Source organism: Pinus tabuliformis, chromosome X, assembly GCF_031772625.1.
Source record: "Pinus tabuliformis cultivar Carrire ecotype Pingquan chromosome X, CPIR1, whole genome shotgun sequence".
In the NCBI taxonomy this organism is placed as follows: Eukaryota; Viridiplantae; Streptophyta; class Pinopsida; order Pinales; family Pinaceae; genus Pinus; species Pinus tabuliformis.
The window spans coordinates 1,337,665,158-1,337,686,699 of NC_142308.1; positions in this window are offsets into that span (position 1 = coordinate 1,337,665,158).

The following is a 21,542-nucleotide window of genomic DNA, read 5'->3' on the forward strand; positions in this document are numbered from 1 at the left end:
CACCTGCAACAAAATAAGACAAACACAAAATACCATGTAACTATATTTAAAATGCCATGAAAGTTATTATAGTGGTTCATAAGATGACAGTGATAGTGACCTTCCTTTAAAGGTTTGGAAAGAAATTAAAATAGATTATTATTATGGCCTTAGATACTCTAATCAAAGTAAATCAAGTGGTCGTAGGTAGCTCATCATATTCTCCCTACATGTGGGGTATGAATTCATTGATGATGCATTATTAGGATTGTGATTGACACTAGAGTTATCTTATGGGAACTTGCTTGTTTTTATCCAATTATTTCATTCTTGAGAAAAAATCCTCTGGCATCTAGGCTTGGGATTTATTGATAGCAAATGAAGTTATGCTACCTTCATTTCTCAGGAACAAATTTATGAGGGAGTAACAAGGTTCTTGAGGTGTAACTGAGTTTCTTTAGAACAAATGAAACTTGTTTCTGGGATTCCTTGTGAACTTTTTGTGAACATATTCTATGGAGATGGTGATCAGTTTAGCGAGGGTCATTAGAGGAGATTCAATGTAATCTGACTCTAGTTCCTCTTTTTGGCGAAATCCTGGCCTCCTATGAATTTGTCATGCTCAAAATTAAAATAAGGATAATCAGGAAAATGTGCATGATGTGATATGATAAATTTGTCCATCTATGTTTAGGTGAAATAACCATGGCATGTAATGGTTGAAAACATGTTGAATTTATACTTAGGAAAGAAAAATTATATTCTACCAAAAACATTAATGTGTTTTTTTCCTTATAAACAACTTTGTTTGGCACATAAAAATTTGGTTTTACTAGCATTTTTTTAAATTTTTGAAAACTGACCCTGAAAAAAAATCATCATTCCAGTATATCACTTTTTCATTTTGAAGCTATATTTTGCATGAAAATTTCGTAGCAAATTTTGTAGTCACTGCCATTTTTAAAACATGTTCAAAATTGACCCCTATAAAATAAAACCATCATTCCAGTATACACACTTTTCTTTTTTAGCACTATTTTTGATGTTTTTTCGGGGTTTTTTGGCTAGAGTTCCCATTTTGAGTTTATAGTTCTCGTTTCAAAGTTTACATTGTTAACACATTAACAACAAGATTCATATAATTTTATAAAAACCAGTTCATACACAAGTATGTAAGTTAAACAACATATATCATTAAGGCAATTGAAGCAGTCCAACTACAATAAAAACATATGCATGAAAATGTGTTGGCTCTTATTGTATAGAGAGGTGTAAGTCACAATTATACAATACACCATGTAAACATACTACCCCAATAGTGGAACATTATAGCAACATCTGCATGCTCCTACAAAGAGATGAACTAGCTTCGTGCAGTGGAGAAACCAAGGCACGTTACAATATTGTCCAATTTTTCTTCAAGATAGTCTTAATAGAATCTTGGCTAACCAAAAACCCTGGCAATGAGCTATGGGGGACTATTTATAGCACAAGGTGGGGTGACCCTTGACATTCACCTTTGTGATAGTTCAACTACCCTCATGACTCTTCACCTACTCTATGACTATTACATCTAACCATGGACACTTGACTTACGCTTGACATGTACTCATGTGAGACAACATGGCTTGAGTAACCTTTGCAAGACATCACTAACACTCGGTTCACTGTGATGAGACCAACTCTCTGACATGACTGTGATGGTGAAGGTGGTGAGCTAATGCCAAGCTTGGTCATTCATGATGGTGTGCATGCAGCTCATGGTGACATCTTGCTGAAGCGAAATATTGCCTTCATTGCAACTGGTGCATTCATTCGACCCCTTAATCCAACTCATATTCTAACATGTGAATGGTCTTCTTGGGTATGGTTGAATAGAAACACACTGACGCATAGTTTCCAGGTCATGCTCATCAACTTGCTGAAGTACATGTTCAACCCTAGTTGGACTTGCTTCTTGTCTTCACCTTGGTGAGTGTGTTGAATTGGTTGGATTGCATGCGTTCACTCAATGACATGCATGCTGCTAAATCCCTTGCATGAAAGCAACAACACTTCTCACCATGTATGCTCCGTGTCAGCTGTTTCATCCCTGAGTGCATGTTGTGCCCACTGCTATACTTTCTCCTATTGCAGCTCGTTCGTCTGTCTATGCAGCTTCATGTTCTTCCTGAGTTTCTACTTCAACACATGTAACTCCTTCTTTGTTCCATCTTCTACCTTCACTCGATCTTCATGTCACGCTATCACTTCATAGCCAGAGTCTCCAAAGCTGCTTTCATAATCAATGGACCTGCTTGAGCTTGCAACCTTGTTTCACCTCCATGTTTTCAACAACCCTCCTCTTGCATTCATTTCATTTGTTATTCTATATTCATCTTATGTTCATGATGTTTCTTTTTGTGATGTTGCTACTATCATATCTTGATGTCCTTATCTACGAACAACTTGATTTCTTCATGGGTAGGCAAGTCCATGGACACTTGATCAACTGCATTCCCAAGTGTGCTCTAAATGACGTCTTTGTCTATGTTCTCCTCGAAACCATTGTACATGTACTTCTAAGAGGTATATGAATACCTAGAGACATGGAAAAATTGATGGCAAGCAATCTTTCAGTCGAAAACCAAAATACCATGACAACTGACTCGCAACATACGTGGGTGCATGATCATGAAGGTTGTGCAATTTCGGCTGGGAGGTCCAAACCAATTGCCAAGACTACGCAAGGCATAGTCTAGGCTGTTGGGGGACTGGTTGACTACTGGAAGAGCATGATGCATAATCTAGTCTAGCTACTGACTATTAGGATTGTGCAATGGGCAATTCCAACTCGGAAGGATTCCTGGCCTAGGGACATATTTACGCAATTTCTTGGGCCATGTAGCCACTGTCTTTTAGAAATGTGTAAAATAGTGTTGGATGCCAGTGCTGGGCAAGAATGTGCAAATATGGGGAGGAAGGTGAGCCTTCCTTCCCTAGATTATACAATGCAGCCTTGGTGAAGGCAGAGTCCGAGCTAAGGTTGGGCCGACTTATCGACGAGAAACTGAAAGAAACTAAGACAGTAAATTCATGGCGACACTAAGTGATAGTAGAAGTGATTGATAGTGCATTCAAAACATGAATGAAATAGTTAGTAAATAGAACAGCATGCATGTGGGTGAGGTAGGTTGGGCGAATGTCCGTGCAAAAAATTTTCATGCATGTGACAACAGTGAGATAGCAATACTCCCACAAGCGAAAACACAAAAGTGACAGAAATGTAGCACAAGGCATGGAAAGCAGGCCTACCCCAAAACAACTGAGCTGAATGTGTCGATTTCTCCTTGATGTTATGTGGGATGTTAGAGCTGCAAGGATGATATGAGGAATGAGCTCTGTAGCATCTAGTTGATGAGTTTTGATAACATCGAGGTTGTGACGCGCATTTCAAGAATCTAAGGGAAGTGACACTTGGTGGGAGGTTTCAGAATTTCTCCTTGCATGTAACCTCCAACTACTAAACATAGATCCATGAAACAAGGGATACCTTTACATGCTACCATGGGAGAAGAAAACCATGCATGAAAGTCTGTTTTGCTTAATCCCAGAGGGAATCAGTCAACTCAATTGCACATGTAAGAGACTTCTCCACTGCTGGAGAAAAATGCACATTTTTGGCTGGGAGTTGGGATGGCTGCCTGGGAGAGTTGCACAATTTATGGGCAGAGAAGCTGACTACTGCCCGATTTGTGAAAATTCTAGTCTAAGAAACCTTTTTGGGGAAATTTGCACAAATCCTAATAAGAGTGATGGCAGTTAGGATTTCATAATCATGGAGCCTAGCAAGCTACTAGAGAGGATTACACAATTTCAATGGGAAGCTGCTCAGCTCGTAATTACACCAAGTCCCGGTGAACAACCTATGGGGGGAATGGATCAAGTTGTGACTGACAGGCTACCTTTATGCAAGAATGACATCGAAGCTTGCGAACTTGATGAAGCAAAGCAAGCTTCTATGAAGGTTGGAAGGGAGGCTCCAAAATGAGGCTAAGGAAAAATTTTGGAGGGTGGTTGTAGCCACTACAACACCACCTTTTTACTTGTTTCCTATATCCATTTTACATTGTTATTGGTCATTTTACATTCTAAACCACACAGGTATACCTCTTGTCATGTCGTTATGAATCATTAATCAATGAATCATAGTCATAGGGGATTCTTGCCTAAGTGGCTTGCTAATTTTAGTATGCTTGTAGATTTGGAGGAAGTATGATCAAGACTGTGGTTCTACAATGGTGACCATCCAACTGGCAATGCTATCTCAAGAGGTCTGCTGCAATGGCGGATCAATAGTTTCATTAACACACTTTTATATTTATATTATATTTAACTTAATAAGCCACTATGTAATTGTAGGTAGACACCTATTGTAATTTTAGGAGTTGTTAGTGTCAACAAATTGTATAAGTAGAGTTACGGGGTTCTGCAAATCGACAATTAAGATCGCGAGAAATTATGTTATATTTGATTCTGTAACATCATACATGTATTACCCTCTTTCATTAATAAAATTATGATCTTATGAGAATTTTGTGACTTCTTGATCACGCCATAGCTCTGATTAGGGAGTTGGGCCCAATCTCCTGACCAAGTGTTGTTGGATAGATGTGTGCATGGTTTTATTTTGGCTAATTTATTTATCGTTGTGAATGATTATCAATGTGTAGTTGTGAGTTTTATTTGCTATTACTCTTGTTGTCGTTACAGTCATTACTGATGTTACTATTATTTGTTGTTATAGTTCTCACTTGCTATTACACATTGTTAAGTTTATAGTTTAATGTTCAGTACTGTGTAGGAAAAATTTGGCCTGCATATACTTTGCATGATAGCCTTGATATAGATTGTAGAGCCATGGGTTGAAAATTAGTGTGGAACTGGGTGAATTCCATGATTCATATCTGAACACCAACATTTTGGCACCATTTTAGGGGAGGCTATTAAGGGCACGAAAGTACGACCAATATTTATAATAGGATTGATCTCTTGTCCTAGGTAGGGAAGTTTTCATCCGGCTCTAGGTCCTGAGCATTCGATCATTTTTGTCGCTTTGATTGTATTGTTTTGTTTTTTTAGGAACCAGTCTCTCATCCTAGGAAGGGAATTTTTTATGTCAGCCTATTTCAATTCCTGAGATTAATTTTGTGATTGATTTATTTTCTTTCTTTACTTTCTTTTTAGGGGGCACTCTCTCGTCATGGGGAGGGAATTTTATACCCTTATCCAAGTCCTGAGATTTTGATTTTCTTGAATGTTTTCCTTTTATTTCTTGATTTTATGAACAAATATACAAATAAAAGGGTCAGAAGAAGACCCCCAAAAATAACAGGGAGAGATCTAGGCAGAAATACCTACATCCAAGAGATCATTTAAAGAGCTGAGCCAGGAGCATCATTACGAGATGTTGTTAGGGTGATATCTCACATGATATCTAGAGGGAAATCCATTTCAAAACCATAGCCTTTCCCAATAATAGAAGTGTGATTCAGGGAAGAAGAAGTACTAAGTAGATGATCTAAGGAACTACATATTGCAAGTTCAGAGGAAAAATATTTGAGGGAATTGTTTACGCCATTTAATCAACAAAGCACTATCAAACAACCTCAACCACCTATTATCGAACAACCAAAGCCAGAAAATATTGAGATTCCAAGTGGGTATTATCAAATATTCATGGCTCCTGCAACTTCTTCGATCGAATTTCTAATTGGAGATATCGGAGGTGATGCACCAATGAAGCCTATTCCTTTGAAAACATTACCTAATTTCCATGGTTTTTCCTCCGAGTATTCGTACACATTCATTTTTGAATTCTCCATTGTTTGTTAAGGGTATGATTATATTTGTGATGCCCAGAAATTGAAGATATTCCTCGCTACTTTGAAGGGAACAACTTTGAGATGGTTTATGGGTTTAGGGGGACAATCTATTCCTACGTGGCAAGATGTGAAGATGATTTTCCTCGAGAAATTTCAAGACTAATCAAAATCCTAATATGTGAAGGAGGAAATCATTAAGATTATGTAGAAAGAGGATGAGAACATGGAGGACTTTGTGGAGCACTTTCAATATAGTTTGTAGATATTGCGCCATCATGATCTGGATAAGAATATCTTGAAAATAATCTTTCTCTGGGAACTGAGGGAGGAATCTTTGGAGCTATTAAATATTGTAGGGAAAGGAGATATATTAGAGGAGGAATTTGACAACATCTATGAATTATGCATAAAGTGTTCATGAGGGGATGCGAGGCATAAGAATGGGATCTGAACTATTACGTCATCCGACAGTTGAGTTACAAAAGCAAAGATTTGAAACTTGTTGGATAATTTGAGAACTGATATTCTGTGCAGACAGTCATCAGAGCTAGACGTGTTACAAGCTAAACAAAAGTATATAGAAGTAGAGAAGGCTATATCCATTTTATGTCCTTAATGTAGGAAAAAGCATCAGTTGAAGGATAGCCCATTGAATTCCATCAAGACTTGTGTGATATGTGAACAAATTCATTCCACTAGCACATTTCCATCTCTTCCTGGGCTGAAGGCAATGTTTCAGGGAACGAATGAAGAAATGGATCGACTGTATTTTATGGCATCAAAGAAACCTGTTAGAAAATTATATATTATAGAGTATTGGAACACATAAAATATTGCAGAAATATAAACATAGAAAATTCATAAAACAAGAGAGACATAGATATATGTGGTTCACCTAGTTTGGGCTATGTCCACGAAGAAATAGTGAGTCCTCCATTTTATATTATCCAACAAACTGAAGAGATACAACCTATAGTAGATCTGCAGTAACTCCCTCTGCGCTCTCAATCTCCTCTCTCTTCCTCACTCAGAATATAGATATACCTAGACGCAATACAATTCCCTCATATATAGAGAGGGGTTTCCTTCTAGGGCAAAAAACCTTAAATTAAACATAACTTCTACCATCAAACCTCTGCCTAATGAACAACCCACATTGAATATGAAAATACAACATTTTACAAGATAATTTTACATCTATTCTTAACTTCGGGGGTGCTGCCCCCGATCCCCCCCCCAAGGGGGGGCTCCCAAAAGGTCGCAGCCGCCCCCCCTGGACCCTCCCTGCAGTGAATATTTTACAGATGGTAATGGAACTGGGGTCCAATGCGGTGATACCTTTGAATACAGAAGATAATTAGGCTCCACACCAAACAAAACCATGGCAACCACAACCACAAAATATGAATCAAGGTATGCCTCAAGACCATTCTCAGTATTTTAATCATCTGAATTTTGGGCTCCAGTCTATACCTTTTTCACCTTGATGGCCATAGTACTATCAATATATGATGCCCTGGAAACCATGGTACCCTTAATGTTTTCCAAACCCTTCATGGTCCCAGAATTGGCATGGACCTCTGCATCCTCCTTCAACACATATCTCGCAACCTATTCCACAACAACATCTACAACTACCTTCTAATGCGTTGACTAGTAATCCTCCTCTTCATCCGCAACTTCATGTCCAATCCAATCCAAATCTAAACAATCGGGGGCCTTAGCAGGTTCAGACACTCAACCTCCCTACGTATAGTATTTTCACCGCAAATGTAATGAATTGAATCTCTGGTCTATTCATGTGGTGAATACTCAAAATTCACCAATAATTGTTGAACACGATGATGAAGTCTCAGAACTGAAACCTAGAGATTCTACTAGAACAACTGGGAATGATGCAATATGAATTCCTATGAAACAACAAACCCCTTAACAAATTATTACTACTAGAGGATGTTAAACTAGTCCACCTTATCCTGGGATATTATCATTGAGAAAACCAAGTCCTCATCCTGAACTCAACTTTTTAGGGGAGCTGCAGAATTTATTTATCAAAGTCCCTTTACTTCAGGATATTAAGGACATACCGATTTATGCCAAAATAATTAAAGAATATTATTATAAGAATCCTAGTAGAAAACCAAAGGATCCACTCACTATTCACGTTATGGGAAAATTATTAGACATAATGTTGGGGAAGCTTATACCTGTTAAATATGGGAATCTAGGGAACTCGATTCTGACAGTATAGATTAGTGGGGTTGATATCCCAAATGTACTGGTAGATTTAGGGGCAGCCATTAACATTATAACCTCTGCAACTATGATTACCTTGAGTTTGCGGAACCATCAACCAACTCCCACCATCATAGAATTAGCAGATCAGTCTACTATAAGACCAGTAGGGAAGATGAAAGATATAACTATTTCAGTAGACTCATGGCAATACCCTGTCGATCTTTTGGTTTTACATACTCAATCCCTAACCCTTGGACATCCTTTGATTTTAGGAAGACCTTGGCTTGCAACCACATATGCTTACATTGGGTGTTAGTCTGGAAATATGGTAATATCCAATGGGTAAGTTACAAAGAATCTTATCCTTTACTCCCCTGCCAAACCAAGCTCATCAGAGAACCAGGATTTACGTTAATGCAAAAATCTCTACCTATGAAAGAGCCTGAGTCCAAGAATAAAGAAGTTAGACCAATCCTTACCATCAATGAGGCTCTTTGTTTTTCAAGAATGAAACAGAGGATGATGCCATTAATTCCTTTCTCAATAGTCCCAACTCCATTTCTGACCCAACCCACCAGTTATTTGAATCTTTCATCTGTTGCAATGTTCAAGAAAATATGGAACGAGAAATGGAAGTTGGAAATATTCTTGTAATTTTACCCCGTGACAACATTTTTGTAGAAATTGAACTAGGGAAAACATTGAATATTAATCCTCGCCTTTCTCCCTCCCAAACTGAACGGTTACTAAAGGTCCTTTGGGAACATAAAGGAGCCTTTTCTTGAGAATATACAAATATTAAAAGCATCTTATTGATTTATGCACTCATCACATATACATTATAGAAGAATGTCGACTTGTTAGGCAGGCACAAAAAAGAATGAACCCTGCCTTAAAACACATTGTTAAAGATGAATTACAAAAGCTATTAGATGTGGGTTTCATTTATCTGATATGAGATAGTCAATGGGTTGCCCCTTTGATCATTGTCCCTAAGAAGAATGGAAAGTGGTGGATTTGTGTGGATTATAAGGAATTAAATAAAGAAACTTTAAAAGATCAATTTCCCCTACCCTTTATTGACCAAGTCCTTGATACATTAGCTAGAAAGAAGTTTTCACCTTTCTAAATGGATTCAACGAATACAACCAGATACAAATATCTCATGAGGATCATGATAAAACCACCTCCACATGTCCTTGGGGGACCTTTTCCTACCGATTCCTCCTATTTGGTCTCTGTAATACACCCGCTACCTTTCAAAGGGTAATAGTAAGAATTTTTTCTGATCTAATCAATGATAGTGTTGAAATTTAGATGGATGACTTCACCCTATATGGGGGTTATTTTGAACAAGGTCTAGAAAACTTAGAGAAAGTACTTAAAATATGTATACAAACACATATTTCTCTTATTATAGTTAAGTGTCATATGATGATGGAGGAAGGAATAGTGCTGGGACACCTACTTTCAGTTGCAAGAACTTGGGTTGATCCTACTAACATAGAAGTGATATTGAATATTCCTACACCTAAAACACCGACACATGTACATATAATTATTGGTTATGCTGGCTATTACAGGCAGTTTATAGAGAATTTTTCTAAGACAACATTCCCACTTTTTCAATTATTACCTAAAGATGCAGAGTTTGTGTGGACATATGAATGTGAAGCAGCCTTTAAAGAAATCAAAGAACTAGTTTGTAAATCTTCGATATTATGATGTCGTGACTAGAAGCTCCAATTTCACATCTCTACAGATGCTTCTCAAATAGTAGTAGAGGCAGTCCTTGGGAAACAGGAGGATAAGAAACCATATACAATATATTATATCAGCAAGAACTTAACTCCTGCTGAATTGAACTATACGGTAACTAAAAAAGAATTCTTGGTTGTTATTTATGCTATTAATAAGTTTCAGCATTATATTACAGGGTATCCTACTTTCATTCACATTGATCATATAACTATCAGGTATCTGATGAATAAACCAATAACCCCTGGTCGTATTACAAGATGGTTGTTGTTAATTCAAGAATTTGATATTACCATTGCAGATAAGCCAGGGAAAGATAATGTGGTTGCAAATTTCCTATATAGAATGGATATTAGTGATGAAGGTACCCATGTAGAGGATAATTTTCCAGATGAGCATCTTTTTCCAATTTCTATTCACACTTCCTGGTATGCAGATATTGCTAACTGTCTTGCTACTGGAAAAGTGCCTCAACACTTACCTTATAGAGAATAGAGAAGGATTATCCATCATAGTGCATGTTATTCATGGATATAAGGATATATATTTTACACAGGACACAACCAACAAATCTGGCACTGCATAAGTGAGGATGACATCTATGGTGTCCTGAAAGCTGCTCATGATGGCCCTTGTGGGAGAAATTTTGCAGATAAGTGGATAGGTCATAAGTTGTTGCAAATGGGGTACTATTGGCCCTCTATTTTTCATGATGCAAGATGTTCGAGGGTGTGATAGTTGCCAATGGATGGGTCAACTTGGTCAGGAAGATGAGATGTCACTACAACCTCAATAGTTCTTGAGCCCTTCTAAAAGTGGGTTATTGATTTCGTTGGGCCCTTCAATCCAACTTCACATTAAAAAGTTCACCTTTTGGTTTGCATGGACCATGTGACAAAGTGGGTAGAGGCCAAGGCTCTTTTGAAAGCAATATAACAGGTTGTCTCAAACTTTTTATTTGAAGAAATTTCTGCTCGGTATGGAGATTCTAGGTAGATAGTTTCAGATGGATGGGCATAGTTTACATCACATATGATAGTAGTAATTATGAATAAATATGGGATGAAGCATAGGGTAATGTCTCCATATCACCCTCAGGTGAATGCCAAAGTCGGGAGCACAAACAAGGTATTGGAAAATATTATTACAAAGACTGTAGAAAACCATCACTGAAATTTGGGTGAAAAGCTTCCTGAGGCACTATGGGCATATAGAAAAACATGGTGAAACACAATGATATTTTCACCATACGAGCTTGTTTATGGGAAAACCCCTTTACTTCTAATGGAATTGGAAATTAAGATGCTCAAGACAACCCTTGAAGTAGGTTTGAATCTTTTGGAAGCCTAGAAATACTGACTAGAACAATTAAATGAGTTGGATGAAATTCATTTGGTAGTTGTGCATAATAGTGCTACAATTCAGCAGGAATAGATTAAATGGCACAATAGATTTATCAACAAAATGGTGTTTCAAAGGGGAGATTGGGAATTCCTCTATGAATCTTGGTTCAAATCTTTTAAATGGAAACTTTTCTCTAGATGGATGGGACCATATGAAGTTGACATGATGTTTGATAATGGGACTATTAGACTTATAACAATTGATGAGGAACATACTCATTTTCTTGTAAATGGGCATTGCCTCAGACTATACCACTGTCTAGCTTCTAAAGACTCATTTATCAAAAATTTCTCTGATAATTATAGTTCTGAAATTATTAGTACCAAGAACTATTCCTCTGCACCTCTGATCTAAAAAAAATAAAACAAAATAATATATATCTATATGTGTAAAATAATAAAATGTTGTTACTACTCTATCATTATTTTTCCTGCAGGTATCACACTGGTGCTCTTACTCCTTCAGTTCTGTTACTCTGATCATGGTGATTTTGTGTAAATACTTCAATGGTGTTGTTACTCCTCCAGTGTTGTTACTTTGATCATGGCAATTTTGTCTAAGAACTTCATTGGTATTGTTACTCCTTTGGTGCTGTTACTTTGATTGTGGTGATTTTGTGTATGTACTTCACTGGTGTGGTTACTCCTCCAGTGTTATTACTCCATGGCAATGGTGACTTTTCCTAAGTACTCTGGTGTTGTTACTCCTCGGGTGTTGTTACTCCCCCGATTTTATTACTCCTCAGGTGTTGTTACTCCCTCCAATATTTTTACTCCTCCACTATTGTTACTCCATTAAGGTAAGTCACTAGGTACGTCCCTAATCAACTTTGTGAATTTGATTGATAATTCATTTGACATGACTAGATATGACTACAGATGGTAATCCCCTTAGTTGGGGGGCGGGGGGGGGGGTGGGTTATTATAATAAATACAAATAGACCATAATCAAAATGAAGTAATGACTTGTCATATCACTGTTGAACCATGTGCTATGTGTGTACACTCCACGATCCCCACCATACCTCGCATGGTAATTCATATGCATTAGGACTTGAATAAGTACAATTGCATTAATGGACGGTCCTTTCCAATGCTGTGAAATGATTACCATAATCATCACTTATCATTACCATAATCTGCCGTGGATTTTTCTATATTTTACCATCATCTTTTTGATTTCCACTATTACCACACCCTGTCACTACGACAACCCTATCACTATAATGTTACCTGCTAATACTCCTCCTCAATGGTCTTGTTGTTACTCAAATTGCTACTACAAAGAAACTGTAGAATGGGCATGCAAGTCGTTAGGAACGAACCAAAGAATATAGTACAGGTTCAGAGAAATATAGACGTATGGAACATATTTTTATATGCAGGATGATATGTGTATTTTGAAAGGCTGCAAGGAATTGACGAAGCCATCATAGTTAGATTTTCATTGAATTTGGATGGAAATCATTCTAGAGTGTGTGGATTGGATATTCCCGTCATAGAGGAATTGATTTCGACTGTCAACGGAAATCAAGGAGGGAAGAAACTATTTTCAAGGAAATCCCATTTTCTAGAGTTCCTAGAATTGTTCTTATAGGCTGGTGAAACAACAGCCTAGAAAGGTAGGGGGTATGATAAAAATTGTTTCCCACACCCATGGGATGAGATATCATATTTTTTCATGAGGTACATTACTTGTGAAGGTAGGTTTGCTACTTTGTTTAAGTATCATTTTAATCTTCTTTCATGCCTTTGGTTTCGACATGCATGGGTTCGTTCTCTAGACATGTTATATTTTATGTGGAGTAGTCGTCAATTGATGGTGCAATTTTCTCGTCAATCTCAACAAGCATTAGTGATCCTTACAAATCACGGGCTAGTCAGATTATTATTGGTGCATGCTCTCTCCTGAACTTTTGTGTCTTGGCCACAATTCACCAAGCTAGCAGAGGAAGGAATTGAAACTATGATTCCTACAAGGGAGGAGGAGGAATAACTTATGGCAAAAGAGGAAGAAGCCAAAGACGATGTTGTGCCATAAGAACCAATGTCATCTACTAGATGAATGGGAATAGAATGAATGGAAATAGGATAGGTCATAGCTGACACTGATCCAGAAGAACCAATGTCACCTGCTGGCTCAAGAGGAGTAGAAGCAATGAAGACAAAAGAAGCCACAACTAATGCTACTCCATAAGAACTAGTGTCGCATGTTGGCCTAATGGGAGAAGATGGAATGAAGATAGAAGAAAATGCAGTCAACGATATTATGAAGGAATCAACACCGACTACCACTTTGAGGAGAGAATTTCCACCCTTGGATGAAATTTCATGTGGTGCTAGCACACAAGAACCAACATCACCAATTCAAGAAATCGAGGAACCTGTGGATGAGGCTGCAAGTGGTGTTGACACACAAGAGCCAGCATCAACTGTTCAAGAAATCAAGGAACCTTTGGTGGAGGCTGCAAGTGGTGCTAATACATAAAGACTAGAATCACCTACTCAAGTGATTATGAAACCCTTGAAAGAAACTAGGGCCATAGTTGACACTGCTCCTCAAGAACCAATGTCTACTATCGAGCAAGAGGTCCAACTAGAAGAAGCACATGCAGAAAAAGAGGGCACACGAGCTAGTGAGCACAAGGGAGGGACGACCTGAGGCATCAGGAACTCAGAGAATGGACACTAAAGAAATAAATTCTCATTATCCACTTCTTGCATCCTTAGCAGGATGGGCAAGGAAGTTTCATTCCCCTAGGTGCCTTATGAAGGAAGAAGCCTCTTCCCTGATCTTAAAATTTGTTGGGTAGTTAAAGGCTCCATTGCTGACATTGTTACACAAGAACTAGTGTCGACTGGTGAAAAAATTGCACAAATTAAGGGATTGGTGATTGACATTGTCACACAAGAACCAGTGCCGAATGAAGAACAAACTAAAGAGACTATCATTGATACTCTCCCCACATGGCCATTAGAGGAGAATGTTGTTGTTGATGATACCCCACAAGGACCTGCAATGGCTACAAAGCCACAAAAGGAAGGTGTGGAGGGTTCGAGGCCTAAAGGAGGAAATGATCAGGAAGTGCAACAATCACAAGAAAAGGGTGTCAAAGACATTGCCCCATAAGGGCTTGCAATAACTATAGAACTAGCAATGTAATATATGGAGATTTGAAGACACGAAGGAGAAGATGTTGGGACCATTCCCCAAGTTGAGGAACAAAGCAGAGGGTCTCAGGGTAAAGTAAGAGCCAATTAACGAATTTGTTGATGCCAATCCACCAAACCCCACACCAGCTGTGAGACCTGTCAAGGAGGTTGTTTTCAAACAAGAATCCACTGAGAAATGTGTGAAAAGAAGGCCTCCTCTTAAAGAGAGGTACCAGTCATAGTTCAAGGAAAACATGCAGCTAAAAATGGAATTTGTCAAGTTAAGGAAGCTGGTACGGTGCTTACAAAGGAAAGTGAGGAGGCATAAGAAGAATTATGAGGAACCTAGGGTTGAAACCATCTTAGCCATAGTGTAGACCGAGGATAGGCCCACAACCCCTACGGCTACACAGACCGAGTCATTTTTGCATGTGATTGAGGTACGAGAGTTTTTCATGACTGTAGAAATTTAGAAGTGGCATGCTACTACAACTCACCTTCAATGGGGGATCATTCCTTTAGAAGCCCACCGGGAAGGAGTGAAGGAAGCTCATGAGGAAGCCATCAAATTAGTTATAGATTACATGTAGAAATTGGAGAAAGAGGAATAGAAGCAAAAGAATCAGCATAACAAAATCGAGGAACTAGAAGGGCAGGTGCAGCTGCTGAAGGTTGATAAGGAATAAATCTTTGCGCTAGCACAACATGCAATGGATTGTTGACCCCCTTCCCACAACTATGATTTGTTACTCCATGAACAATATCTATTCTTTTGTTTAGAAAGTGTCCACTAGAAACTTAACCATGAGATAGAAGACTCAATGCAGTTTTTGTGCATCCCGAGATTCCACAATATTCTAGATCAGCACTTGATGTGCGAACTCTATATGCATGATTAATTTTTGTGAAATGATAACTCATTTAACCCACTGCCATACGTGGGAGACAATCAATTGAAAGCCTTCACCTCCTACATAGTTAATCAAGTTAAATGGAAGAAGGCCTTCGCCACATCTGAAGTGAATCGAGAAAACAAGCCACTTTTCCTTTGGATGGAGAATTGTCAGTCTATGAATGTTTATAATAGACATGAAACCCTCTTAGGGATCAAGGGATGAAAAGAGTAGACTTTGGCAACCTAGAAATGGTGCATTGACATATGCACAAAATATTTTTTTACTTGTCAAGAGATGGCCTAGGATAGCTACCAGAAATGGTGGATGTTATTGTCAACGACCGTCATGATACTTGAGCCTTTTGGGGACCCCAATTTTTCTCGGGCTATAAATAGGGTACATCGGTATATTGCATGTATGCGGCTTTCTGGGGTTCGATGGATGGGTTTGAGGTTCTCATTCCCCATTATCTAGCTTCTAGCTAATCAATATACTCCAGCTTACGAGGTATGCGAGGATTGGTGGAAGGAAGTCATCTAAACAAATTTTAACATCGAGGGAGAGGCTTCTTGCTTCACCAGGTGCCTAGGGGAAAGAACGAAGGAAGGAAGTCATCCAGATAAAAATGGCTATGAAATATGATCTCACACACCTTCATGCTGATCATCACAACTCCAACCCCAATTTTTGCACGCGACAGGCTGCATGAGGACATGCAAAATGACTAGTCTGGGGAACTCAATATTGGTGGCTGAATTTGTATCCTTTTACCCACATTTTTACCTCGTTTCCTATATCAATTTTACACCATTGTTGTTAGTTTAAATGCATAGTTATACCTCTTGTCATATCATTATGAATCATTAATCGATGAAGCATAGTCATTGGGGATTGTTGCCTAAGTGGATTTCTAATTCGATTATTCTTGAATATTTGGAGGAAGTATGATCAAGACTATGGTTCTACAATGGTGACCATCCAGCTTGAAGCGATATCTCAAGAAATCCACTGCAATGATGGATCAATCTTTTAATTAATGCACTACTACCTTTATATTCTATTTTTCTTAAGAAACCGCTATGTAATTGTGGGAAAACAACTACTGTAATTCTAGGAGTTGTTAGTGTTAACAAATTGTATAAGTAGAGTTACGGGGCTTTGAAGGTCAAAAGTTAAGATCGCAAGGAATTACATTATCTTTGAGTCTATAATAGCATACATTTAATACCCATTTTCATTAAAGAAATTTTGATCTCCTAAGCATTTCGTGACTTCTTGATCTTGCCACAACCCTGATTAGGGAGTTGGCCCCACTGCCCTGACTAGGTACTGTTGGATAGTTGTGTGCATAGGTTTATTTCAGTTAATTTATTTATCATTGTGAATGATTATTAGTGTGTTGATGTGAGTCTACTTTGTTGTTACTCTTGTTACTATTACAGTCATTACTATTGTTACTCTTATTTGTTTTTATAGTTATCGCTTGTTGTTACACATTGTTAAGTTTATAGTTGAATGTTTAGTACTCGGTAGGAAAACTCTCGCCTTATGCTTTGCATGATAGCCTTGAAATAACTTGTGGAGCCTTGGGTTGACAGTTAAGATGGAATTAGGTGAATTTCATGATTCGTATCTGAACACAACCACTATGCACTGCGCAATCCCAAAAATCAGTGTTGAAGATTGATGTCAGGAACTATGCAATGCACAGTTCAGTCTAGCTCAAGGCCTAGGAGAGATTGCACATTGCACAGTCTCAGTGGCAGAGCTCAAAGACTAGATCTTGGAACTACACAATGTGTAGTTAGAGCCAACCTAGGCCATGCTATGCACAATTCTATAGGCCAAGGTAGAGGCTTGAGTCTCCATATTGTGCAGTGCAATATGCACATAGAGAGATTCAGGAAAGGGAAACCCATATCTGCCCAAGGGAGTGTGAAACACAAGAAGATCTAAAAGATGGTGTGAAGCTGAGTGAGGATATGACTAAGTGTAGATGCATTCATGTGAAACAAGTGCAACAATTGATTAAACTAAATGAAAATGAAGCATGTGGGGATAGTCGCTGGAACGACGACTGTTGGTGCAAAAATAGGAAAACTCATGCAACACTTGGGAAAGGAAATCTATAACTTGAAACAAAATTTATGCAAGTTAAAAGAAAGCTAAAGCACCAACAACCATGTAGAAAAACATAAGAAACAACACTCAAACAAGCCAAACCACAAAAAGTGACAAAAAAAGTGACAAAAGATGACAAAAGAAAAACTCAACCAAAAAACTGACGATGATCACACCGAAGGCTCCTTGATCTCATCAAGAATGCTAGATCTCTAAGATCAAATGTGAAAATGATCTCTAGCAACATTAATTAAATATATTTGGTCAAGTGAGGGTTTATGATGTGCATGCCTAAAATCAAAGAAAAAGAAACACTTGGTAAAAGTTTCTAAACATAGCACAAGTGACTCCTTCAGGATGCTAAAAATAGATCCTTATTTTTTAGGGATGATGTTTTATTTTCTTCGTTTTCTGGGAAAACTTTCCAAGCACACAACTGGGAAAGATATGTAGTTTTGGAAACTAGGAAACTGTCTGGCTTAGTTCATTGTGCAGTTTCCGAGCTTAGTGAGGGTTGAACAATTTGTGGGCTCGGTGTTGGGCTACCCTATCATGACTACGCATTTTATGAGATCAAGGCTCACTAGCAGTCAAGACTACGTAATTCCCAACAACAAGGCCAGTTGCCCTCAAGAGTTGTGCAGTTGTCTAGGGCAAGCCCATAAATGCTATGGGACCAAGTCAGGAGATCAACTTGTGAGTAAGAAAATCAACTATGTGAACACAAGCCAAACTGATAAGATAAGTATCTGTTCAAGCATGCATACTTGGATCAATGTAAGATGAGATGTTGAGGTTGAGAAGGAAGGCTTTGTTATCCCCCACAATGTCCCAGGCTGAGAGGAATCGACAGAGGTAACTACAGACCAAGATTTTTGCTTGGTAGCGTAGCTCTAATAGACCATAAAGGGCCCTCTCTATGAGATCACTACCAAAGAATTGATTGGAATATAAAAGGATTTTAGGCCAGATATGCTAGGCTTAGTTAGGTTTTGAAAATTTGGGGTTTTGATGTTGAAAAAGGGATGAAAACTAGGTAACTAGGTCAACCGATCAAAAGGGTAACAATGATAAAGATATAAAGGAGAAAGATAGCAATAGTTTTGTGATGGATTATGGTTTGTCAGTGTAGTATAGTGTTCTAAATAAATAAGAGGACTTAATGAGCATATATATCATGAATTCATTAAGCAAGAAAGAAAATCACATATAATGATAATTCCATCGAAAGAAAGCTTTAAGAAAAGAATTTTGCTTACAATGTTAGGAAAAATCACTGAAGAAACTGATGAATGGAAAGAAGAGATGAATATCTTTCATATGAAACTATAAGGGAGAAAAAACAAGTTCAAAAACTCAGTGCACATGAATTCCTAGATAATAGTTGGAACTGTTCTTTTGATTTCCTGAAAATGCTGAAGCACAAGTTACAAGAGTTCTCTCCTCAAATGTCCAACCCCTATCTCTGATTGAGAAAATGATACATATAGACTAATATAAATTGTTTCCCCACCTTCAAGGGTGGAATCCATAAGTGGTGGAATAGTTTCCAAGAATATCTCAACCAACAAGTGAGAGTGAGAAGGTTGAAAACAAACTCTTCTTTTAGACATTGATTTGAGTTTTTCTTCAATAATGAGGCCTAAGTTAACATAGAAAAAAAATATTGTGCTAATTTACCCATAATTATATCATCAAGACATCTAAATAGTGAAATTACATCATTAAGTAAAGATCTACTGAAGCAATCCTGAGAAAAAATGGTCACAGTGATATGCGCAGTGCCTTCAGACATATGTGTAGTGCCAACTTGCAAGAGGATTTTGGAGGCCTTCCCATGCTCCAAGTTCCTAACTTGATATCTCATTGGAAAGATTTGAATGTCTAATTATCATTTGAATCATCAAGAAATCCATTTACAGACTCTAGTAGGGAGGAAAATTGATTTTCCTAAGACTACTTGGATATGCACAACACATGCTTAAAAATAGTGGCAGAAAGTGACTTTTGACCCCTTTTTTGACATTTTCTCCCAAACTATCTACTGACAAGCTTGAAAAATTTTGATAGGTGAGATTTAGGATTGATTATCTATCCAACCATGTAAATTTTTTGGCATTTAGATGGCTGAGGAAAAGGTCTAGTGCATAGGCGCTGTGCATATAGCTGTGTCTGAGTTTTAAAACAGTCTAAGAACCACCCAAAATTTCAAAATGGAAAAAAATTCTTAAAATTTCTTCAAAATTATCTAAAAGAGTCATCATATGATATTTCATGCCATTAGAGAGGCTTCAGCAAGTAAATCAAGCTTTCCTTTGTCCGTTTGGCTTGTTAGGGCTTGTTTGAGCTTTTGCTTCAATTACTTGATTCTGACTTGGGATATCCCATTTCTTGTGTAGTAATGCATAGCCATATGTATTTGAAAGTTATTGTCCCTACTTACCTTCTTTAGGAGCTTCTCTAGGTGGCCACTGACCTTTCCAAGCCAATATACTCTATCTGCATTGATCTCTCCAGTAATTAAGTCATTCATAGTGATTTGACCTCTCAGTGGAAAAACTTGTTTTGTAGCTCAATTTTTCTCTTAAAGGCTCTTGTTCTTGGTCTCCCTAGCATGCTTTTCTCTCGTTTTTCTTTTGAAACATCCAAATGAACCAATTTTTTTCCCTTTACATCCTCCTTATTCAAATACGCTATCTGTTTTTTTTGGATCATTTGGTTTACTTTCAATTACATGTTTTCTTGTTGTAAGCATGCTATCAAAGCATTTTCCTTTGTCGCCTTGTCTTCCAACTTTCTGATCTCAACCTCCTTATCCGTTATAATTTTCTTTGCAACATTTTCCTCATGAAATTTCTCCATATTTGTCACATTAGAACCTGGATGAGTGAATTCGTCATGTTGTGGGGATGCTCTCTATTCACCTACTGTAGGCTTGGCCCTTTAACAATCTTTGGAGAAAACACTAGACTTTCGCCTTAGGAATAAGTCTTATTCACTTCTTCCCTATAATCCTTCTTGGTAGGTCTCCTTAAAGGAGGAACCTCTTGTTGTACTGGTGAGTTTGGAGGCGTTGATTCATCACTAGATATAGCTAGAGAAGATGGAGGAAAAGTTGAATTTGAAAAGCCATCCCAAGATAAATTTAGCTGTGCTAATTGATTATAAACTAGAATTTTCACCAAGCCATGATGAAATATACTACTATGATGATTTTCTCCCATATAATGTACCTTATATGTCATTCTTGTTGGGATTTTTTACAGATAGTAAGACAATTTAAGTTGCTTCACACCGGTGAAATGCATCAATAGCCTCATGTGGTATTGATACAACCTTGAATCCCTGCCCTCACATGTAAAGTATTTCATGATCAATTTCATGAGAGGGTATATATGTCCAACAAATGACTGAATGGGAAAACATGTTTTTGAGTTGTGTTATATAGTGCTTTCAAGTACATCTTGTAGCTTTGAAGGTCAATATCTCTTTTCTTGAACCAAATTTCTCTAGTTTTTAGAATGCATGTGGTTGTGGAGATGATTTGACTTGAAACAATGAACTTAATTCCTGCTATAGTCACTCTAACCCTTCTTAATTTGGTGGAAAAAGCACTGGTTGATCATGAAACTTCAGTTGCTCAATTCTCTAGCAAAAGGCAAGACAACCTACACCTTCAAATTATTTTTTGATGAAAGGAGATGAAAATATCTCTTGAGTTGAGGTAGGTTCTGTTACACTAAAAAATGTCACCATGACTATTTACAGTTAGTATGGCTCTATCAACAGTCATGCTACCCTCTTAGGCAAGTCTTATGCCTCTGCTCTCCATGTCAAACTCCAAAAAAGAGAGACAGTCTTTCTAAATGTATTTATCTCTGGGGACGCAGGTTCTCTCAACCTTACCTGCGGGGACGCACCCAATGTTCACAAAAGATGCGTCTTTGGACGCTCTGTATGTAAAGGGGCAGGTGCGTCCCCCTGTAAAGGTCAAAATGCGCAAGTTTCATCTTTAAAAAGTTACTTGTGGTCATTTCTAGAGCATTCTAGAAGGTTGTTCGACGTGTATTGAGCGCCTCCAGATGGTTCATGTACCCCTACCAAAGAGGAACTTATCCCATCAATGAGGG